The sequence below is a fragment of the Oncorhynchus kisutch genome, linkage group LG17, assembly GCF_002021735.2.
Source record: "Oncorhynchus kisutch isolate 150728-3 linkage group LG17, Okis_V2, whole genome shotgun sequence".
NCBI classification, from domain to species: Eukaryota; Metazoa; Chordata; class Actinopteri; order Salmoniformes; family Salmonidae; genus Oncorhynchus; species Oncorhynchus kisutch.
The window spans coordinates 27,757,983-27,766,384 of NC_034190.2; positions in this window are offsets into that span (position 1 = coordinate 27,757,983).

Below are 8,402 nucleotides of genomic sequence, written 5' to 3' on the forward strand. Positions count from 1 at the left end.
GGGTGTTGTGGGCTTATTCCACCCACACGAGTTGTTGGCTCCAGGTGGTGCGATTGGCGTACACGATGCAACAAAGAGTCGTCGCCAGGTCCTGATTGGCTCGCTCCGAATGGCTGTTAGACAGATGGATGAAACCAGAGGATAGGCTGGCCGATGACCCAATGAGGGTGCAGAACGCTGGGACAGGACAGCCCTCACTCTGAAGTCCGAGGCATCAACCTCCACCACGGATTAAGATGGGAGCTGTAGTGAATCGCTGCTTGAAGTCTGAGAACGAACGGTCAGCTGCTAGAGACCATATGAACAGAACCTTGGGAGAGGTGAGTGCAGAGAGGGGGGAAGCCAGGGTGCTGTAACCCCGGATAAAACAACGGTAGAAATTAGCACTCCCCAGGAAACGTTGCAGCTGCACTCTGGATATGGGTGGAGACCAATCCACCACCGCTCTCACCTTGTCAGGGTGCATCTGAATATTCCCTGCAGCGATGACGTATCCTAGGAAGGAGATGGTGGAGCGATGGAACTCACATTTCTCTGCCTTCACGAAAAGCTGGAGGACCTGTCGGACACGGAAGACGTGCTCTTGAGCTGACAGGTAATAAATGAGGATGTCATCGAGGTAGGCAAGTACAAATGTTACTCACCACCTGTATCCGGTCTTATGTAGCAAAAATTGAAAAAATTTTTTTTTACATTGGTAGTTAGTAGAGACTGGAGAAACTACAAAATGGTATACCATAAACTGCATTTTTGAGGAACAATGGGAAATTAATTATGCTCAGTACTGAGAAAAGTGCCTTTGAATATTTTTGGTACCTACTGGAGAGCTCTCCTTTGTCTACACACATTCAACATTGTTCACACTCTCTTAAACCAGCCTCACTCATCTCTTTAAGGATTCACATGTGAGGTCATGTGATAAACAGTTAGTAGTGTAGTAAAGATTAAGACTAAAAGTGGTAGTAACCTACAATAACGAAACATTTCCAGGTAAACAGAAAGTGTCCAAATATTTTATAAATATTAGATGATGCTCACCCAGACACACTTCTCTAAATTGATGGGTCATGTGAAAGAAATGCTATAACCCCCAGCCACATCTAGTGGTGAAAAAAGTACTAAATTGTCATACTTGAGTAAAAGTATAAATAATTTCAAATTCCTTACGTTAAACTGTCGTGGAAATTTCCTCTATTTACCAAATCATGAGAGCAAACCACACACAAGACAGAGTTGGTTATCACAAAGTCCCTCTTTAATTATATGAGCTCTATCACAACCCTGTGACTCTCAGATCAATTCAGTGTCTATCAATGAATTCTCTGAGAGTCCCTTACACATTTTAACTGAGATCCTTTAATAGCAAAGACACACACAGCCAGACAGCATAGGCATAATTTACCGTTCAGCTTTGTCTCCTAAACTATGTTCTTTACTCAAACTCAGAACCATAAACAAATCCTCCATATCAACATTCATATATCAAATCCATCCTATCTTGACAAGATCACAGAGACACACTGACAGGCACACAGACATTGTGGAGCCAAGAGATACACGCTTGACCTCTCCCCTCTCTCCGGCCCAAGCAACTTAGTCTTGACATAGAACAGATACTGCAACCCAGCCACAGTATTATACAAAAATAACATTCTGATGAGAAGTAATTTACAAACATATGATGAATATAAAACATCTTACCTATGTTACCAACTAATTCTGATTATTCCCCAACAAAACCAAATGGCATTATTTTTTATTTTTTTATTGACGGATAGCCAGGGGCACACTCCAACACATAATATACAATCGAAGCATTTGTGTTTAGTTAGTCTGCCAGATCAGATGCAGTAGGGATGAACAGAGATGTTCTCTTGATAAGTGTTTGAATTGTACAATTTTCCTGTCAAAATGTAACGAGTATTTTGTGTGTCAGGGAAAATGTATGGAGTAAAAAAGTACATTATTTTCTCTCGGAATGTGGTGAAGTAAAAGTTAAAGTTGCCAAAAATATAAATAGTAACGTACAGGCATCCCCCAAAAATACTTCAAAGTATTTTTACTGAAGTACTTTACACCACTGCCCAAATGCCTTCACACCAGTACATTAGCATGCTTTATTGTAATGACCGACGCTGGAGATGATAAGCAGGTACGGGGAGTCAACATTTATTCAGGAACAGACAGGTAACAAAACAGGAACAGCGTCAGCACACGGGTAAACAACGACAAACAACAATTAATGCCGAAGCCAGGACCAGGACGGGGAACCAGACAGATATAGGGGAGGTAATGACAGAGGTGATAGAGTCCAGGTGAGTCCAATAATACACTGATGTGCATGACGGAGGGAAGGCAGGTGTGCGTAATGATGGTGGCAGGAGTGCGTAATGCTGGGGAGCCTGGTGCCTTCGAGCACCAGGGAGGGGGAGCAGGCGCAGGCGTGACACTTTATATGCTGTTACACACGCACTCAAATAGTATTCCATTTATAAATTAATATGGTCACATGCTATTGTTGTAGTATGTTACAAAATCATGTTACGACCACAGATATCAAAATTAATTTTACATATCAATAGTCTTGTTAATTGGATGAGTCTCTACGGAAGGTGTAAATGGTACAGCCAAATTGTTACTTGCACAGTAGCAATATCAGAAATAGATAGTGTCAATATAAATCAAATAATCTACAGTATGTACAAGAACAATATCAATAACAATATCATTGACAGACGAGGTAGTTATATGCATACAATCAGGGGTAAAGTGGCTGACCAGCAGGATACAAAACAAATGTTGCGTATGTTAGGACAGAGTCATTTGAATAGAGGCACTGCAGACTTTGGTGCAGAGAATGTGATGCCAATAGCCTTTTCGTCGCAAGACGGGAGGAAGGATGTCAGCATTGCACAGCAGTTGAAACCTGGTCCCGTACCATGGCTCCAGACCTTAATCCCATAGAACATCTGTAGAGGGAGCTGAAGGTTCGAGTTGCCAAACATCAGCCTCGAAACCTTAATGACTTGGAGAAGATCTGCAAAGAGGAGTGGGACAAATCCCTCCTGAGATGTGTGCAAACCTGGTGGCCAACTACAAGAAACGTCTGACCTCTGTGATTGCCAACAAGGGTTTTGCCACCAAGTACTAAGTCATGTTTTGCAGAGGGGTCAAATACTTATTTCCCTCCTTAAAATGCAAATCAATTTATACAATTTTTGAAGTGCGTTTTTCTGGATTTTTTGTTGTTGTTATTCTGTCTCTCACTGTTCAAATAAACCTACCATTAAAATTATAGACTGGTCATTTCTTTGTCAGTGGGCAAACGTACAAAATCAGCAGGGGATCAAATACTTTTTTTCCCTCACTGTAAGAAGAATAACCACATACAATGCAATGAAAATGATTTTCACCTGAAGTGATCAAGCAGTTATTTTCATTGCTTGATCTGTGGCAGCGGGCTAATGTATGGAGTCAGGTGTCGTTGCCAGCCATAGCTTTCCACCAGCACCGTATCATCCTCCAGTCCAACCAGCTGGGGATGTTGACCCCTGTCACTGTGCTGTCCTTCACAACACCAGCGATCTCATCAAGCGCTGCTTAATCAGTATAAAGGAGGAAATGTTGCTTACTTGTTGAGCAAAATCACAGCTGTAATGCATCCTGATGTCTTGCTTGCTGGTTCAGTAGGGTCCCTTAGACAACTGCAGGTCTTGACGGTTGGTCTTGCAGTCAGCATACATCTTCTGGTTGACAGACCATTCATTCTGAACAAGCATTAGATGCTGCTATTGCTTCTTCAGCTTGGCTGACTTAACAGCTTCTGGAAAATACAGAAATAATGTGAGATCAAAAAAGTAGTGCAAATCATTTGGAGGTCAATTAAATAATCAAAACGTGTTGATGCTTTACATACTAAGTGTTGTCATCGATTCCTTGTAGAGACTCAACACTGCTGCTTTTGACACATGAGATGGCAGCAGCTTTCCACCAAGGTGTGGCGTCCTGGTAATACTATTGCATTATCATCTGTGTAGTTGATGAAGTTTACCACTCGCTGCAAGTCCTAATGCTTCAGGTGTAAACTGTGCTTGCTTGGGCTAGCTCTCTTTTTGATGGGAGGCATTAGACCATTCTCTTTTTATGACTGGTCAACTGATGCTGAAAGACAAATTCCAGATACAAATATTTTCATTCTGAGATAACATCACTACACACAGTTCAGAGGTGTTGTCAGAGGAAAGCCCATAAAATTGCCAGAGACTCCAGTCACCCAAGTCATAGACTGTTTTTTCTGCTATCACAGGGCAAGCAGTACCGGAGCAACAAGTCTAGGACCAAAAGGCTCCTTAACAGCTTCTACCCCCAAGTCATAAGACTACTGAACAATTAATCAAATGGCCACCGGCCTATTTACATTGACACCCCTCCATTTGTTTCGTACACTGCTGCTATTCACTGTTTATTATATATGCATAGTCACTTCACCTCTACCTACATGTAGAAATGACCTCAATTAACCTGTACCCACGCACACTGACACTTGTACCCACAAACACATGTGACAAATAAAGATTGATTTGATTCATACACGTAATGTTAGCTAGCAAGCTAACAGCAAGCTTTAACTTGTCTATTGTTTAGGCATGTAGCTAGCCAGTTAAACAATTACCTCTAATCCCAATCCAGAGTACTAGTAATACAAACCGATTGTCATAGCTAAATAAAAGTAACCAAATAGGTGCAATGTTAGCTCGTTAGCTAACTAACATTAGGCTATAACAAAAAATGTGAAATGTCATTCTGAGAAAACATTACTAACGGTTTAATGTTAACGTAAACTCACCCCATTCCGTACAAATGTGCGCAAACGCAACATTCAAACGAGGCTACAAAGAAAACTAATAGGACCGTAGCGACTGTGTTTACGTCAAAATCAGGGGTGTGAACTAGGTTTCTATTCAAGCGTTGATCGACATGGTAATGGCTCTATAGTATTGGAGAAAAGTTGAAAAAACTGACCCTCTGTTACATTTTGACTTGTCATGTCGTAACGTACAGCATGCATAAAGCAACTATTTCTGTCTTACAATCTCTCTCCACCAGGTGTAGCACTTCTATCATCCTTTAAAAACAAGAAATAGACAGTGACGGGGGTAAGGGGGGATACAATGCATACAAAGAAATCCAAAAAGTTACCAGTAAAGTTCGTCCAAACAAGTCAAACAATTTTTCTAATTAATCCTCAGGTACTCTAATATCTAAATAAACAATACAATTTAAGATGGAGAATAGTATGTTCAATAGGGAAGATAAATAACGAAGAGCAGGCACCTCATTCATGCACGCCACAAGACTACTTAACGAGAGATGCCTTGGGAAAAACTACAACTACTTGTTCATTTTTCAAAAAACAAGCCTGAAACCCTTTCTAAAACCTGTTGACATCTAGTGGAAGCCATAGGAACTGCAATCTGGATTTTGACCTGCCATATCTGTTATACTCACAGACAATATGTTAACAGTTTTAGAATCTTCAGAGTGTTTTCTATCCAATGCTACCAATTATATGCAGATCCTAGCTTCTGGGCCTGAGCAACAGGCAGTTTACCTTGGGCACGTCAGTCATCCGAACTTCCAAACACTGCTCCCTAGCCCTAAGAGGTTTAATATACAAGGGGCAGGCAATTGGTAGGCCAAGGCAGGCAAAAAGTCGTAATCCAAATCAGAGTCAGGCAGGTACAGGACGGCAGGCAGGATCAGGGTCAGGACAGGCAGGAAGGTCAGATCTGGGAAGAATAGAAAAAATCACAGGAAACACGGGCACATGCTGGTAGGACTTGACGGGACACGACAAACTGGCAACAGACAACAGAAAATGCAGGTATAAATACACGAGGTAACGGGAGACCTGGTGGGTGTTGGAGACAATCACAAGACAGGTGAAACAGTTCAGGGCGTGACAGTCATGCTGATTATTTAAGTTTCCTCATATTGTTTATCCCTGCAAAGTCTTACCAAAGACCTACACTAAGTTTCTATAAGGGCACAAGGTGAGACCCAAATGGGCACGAGGGCACAAGGTGAGACCCAAATGGGCACAAGGGTACACGGTGAGACCCTATAAGGGCACAAGGTGAGACCCAAATGTAGACACAGGAGGCAAATGGTAAAGGGTCGAAACCAGGAGCACTAGAAATAAACAGAGACGGGAAAAAATAGGAGCAAGGAAAACCACTGGTTGACTTGGTAAGCAAGACAGACTGGCACAGAGAGACAGGAAACACAGGGATATATACACCGGGGATAATAAGCAATACCTGGAGGGGGTGAAGACAATCACAAGGACAAGTGAACCAGATCAGGGTGTGACAAGCCCTACAGACAATGTATTTATCGTTTTAAGGTTGAGAGCTTTTTTAAGGTGGGGGGGTCAAATGAAAAAAAATATTTTGTACAATGAAGATAAAACCTTCAGAGTCTAGTGTGGATGAATAACATTTAGATTGGTAATTACAGAGAAGGTACAGTATTTTATAGGATGAAACTAATTGCACTAAAAGAAACCTTGTTCTCTGTTGTCCTCACATTAACGGTCATCTTTATGCTCATAGAGCCAATGAAATCCCACCTAGCCTGCACGTCAGCAGTAGAAAATCACTGTGATATTCCCCAGGTTTATATTACGGGTGAATAGGGAGGAGGAGATAAAGTTCTTGCCTGCATCCCAAATGACACCCTGTTCCCTATACTTTTAAACAGAGCCCTGTAGCACTCTATATAAGGAATAGGGTGCCGTTACGGACAGAGCCCTTGTTTTGAATTAAATTGCTTCAGTTTTATGTGAATGAGAGTGGTCCAGGGCTGCGGAAAGGTATCAGATCACAGCTCTCTCTAACGGTGGGTGAGACCACAGATTAATATATCAGTAGAGGGAGAGGTTTTCTCATAGAGCTTGTGTGAACCACAGGGCCTTTTTTATGTTCATTTGTCACAAGGCAATCCACCTCCCTTTCCAGCCTCCCTCCCCCAATCCACCTCCCTTTCCAGCCTCCATCCCCCAAATCCACCTCCATTTCCAGCCTCCATCCCCCAATCCACCTCCATTTCCAGCCTCCCTGCCCCAACCCTCCTCACTATAACACTCAGACTAGAATCCTCCCTGGCCTGGACTCTTTAGCAGGGTCACTACCAGGACTACATCCCAAATGGCATCCTATTCCTTATTTAGGGCACTACTTCTGACCAGGGCCCATAAAAAAAAGTACTGCACCTTATACGGAATAGGGTGCCATTTGGAACACATATTATGACTGCCTGGCAATTAGCATTATGTCTTCATCCAATCAATTTGTCCCATGAAGACAAACTAAATTGAATCTCCTGAAGGAGTTCACTTTTTGGATTTTGTCTTCAGTTATGTCTAGAAGTAGTAAAAATGATTCCCTTTTCTCACCTCTCTACGGTCAAATATGACCCATTGTTTGTGTTCTTTCTGAAGCTGAACCGATCTTTGATGATATTGATGGTCTGTGCACTGAAAGGAATGCAGTTTAATTGTGCACGTTTGCAAAAAAATGTGTCTACCGAACCGTGTGATGCTTATTCACAATATTCTGAAAAACTGAATAGTTTGTGTTATTACAATCAGACCAGAGTTGACCCATGTGGCACACTGTGTTTAGCTCATTGAGGAGGATCTCATTTGTCTGTTGTGGAGCTCTTTACACACACACACACACACACACACACACACACACACACGCGCGCGCGCACACACACACACACACACACACACATACATACACACACACACACACACACACAAAATCCTGGCGATTTTGATTGTCTAAATATGCAATCATTTTAATGTCAGAACTTTTTTTGAAATACAATTAAATGCAACCAAAATAGCAAAAGTATAGGGAATACTGGTGCTGGTTGAACCCTGTGGGAGTAGTTCTGAGTTATGTATCCTGGCTGAATCGCTGTCGTGGGTCTGGTGGTGGTTGATAAGAGTAGCATGACCAAATGCTGAATCCAATGAAACCATTGTCCCAGTCATGTGCTTCACGCAAATAAAGTGAGAGAATATAGTACAGAAATAGTCAATACATATTTTTTTTCTAGACCCAAATCCTCCCAATTAACTTCTAGGATAGCGAACGTCTCAATTCGCAAATTTAAGCTAATAAAATGTCTGATTCTGTCACATGGTTCATTATGTACAGTACCAGTCAAAAGTTTGGACACACCTACTTATTCAAGGGTTTTTCTTTATTTTTACTATTTTATACAGAATAATAGTGAAGACAATATACAGTAACTATAAAATAACACATAAGGAATCGTGTAGTTGTCACGCCTTGGTCTTAGTGTTTTGTGTTTTCGTTATATTTGGT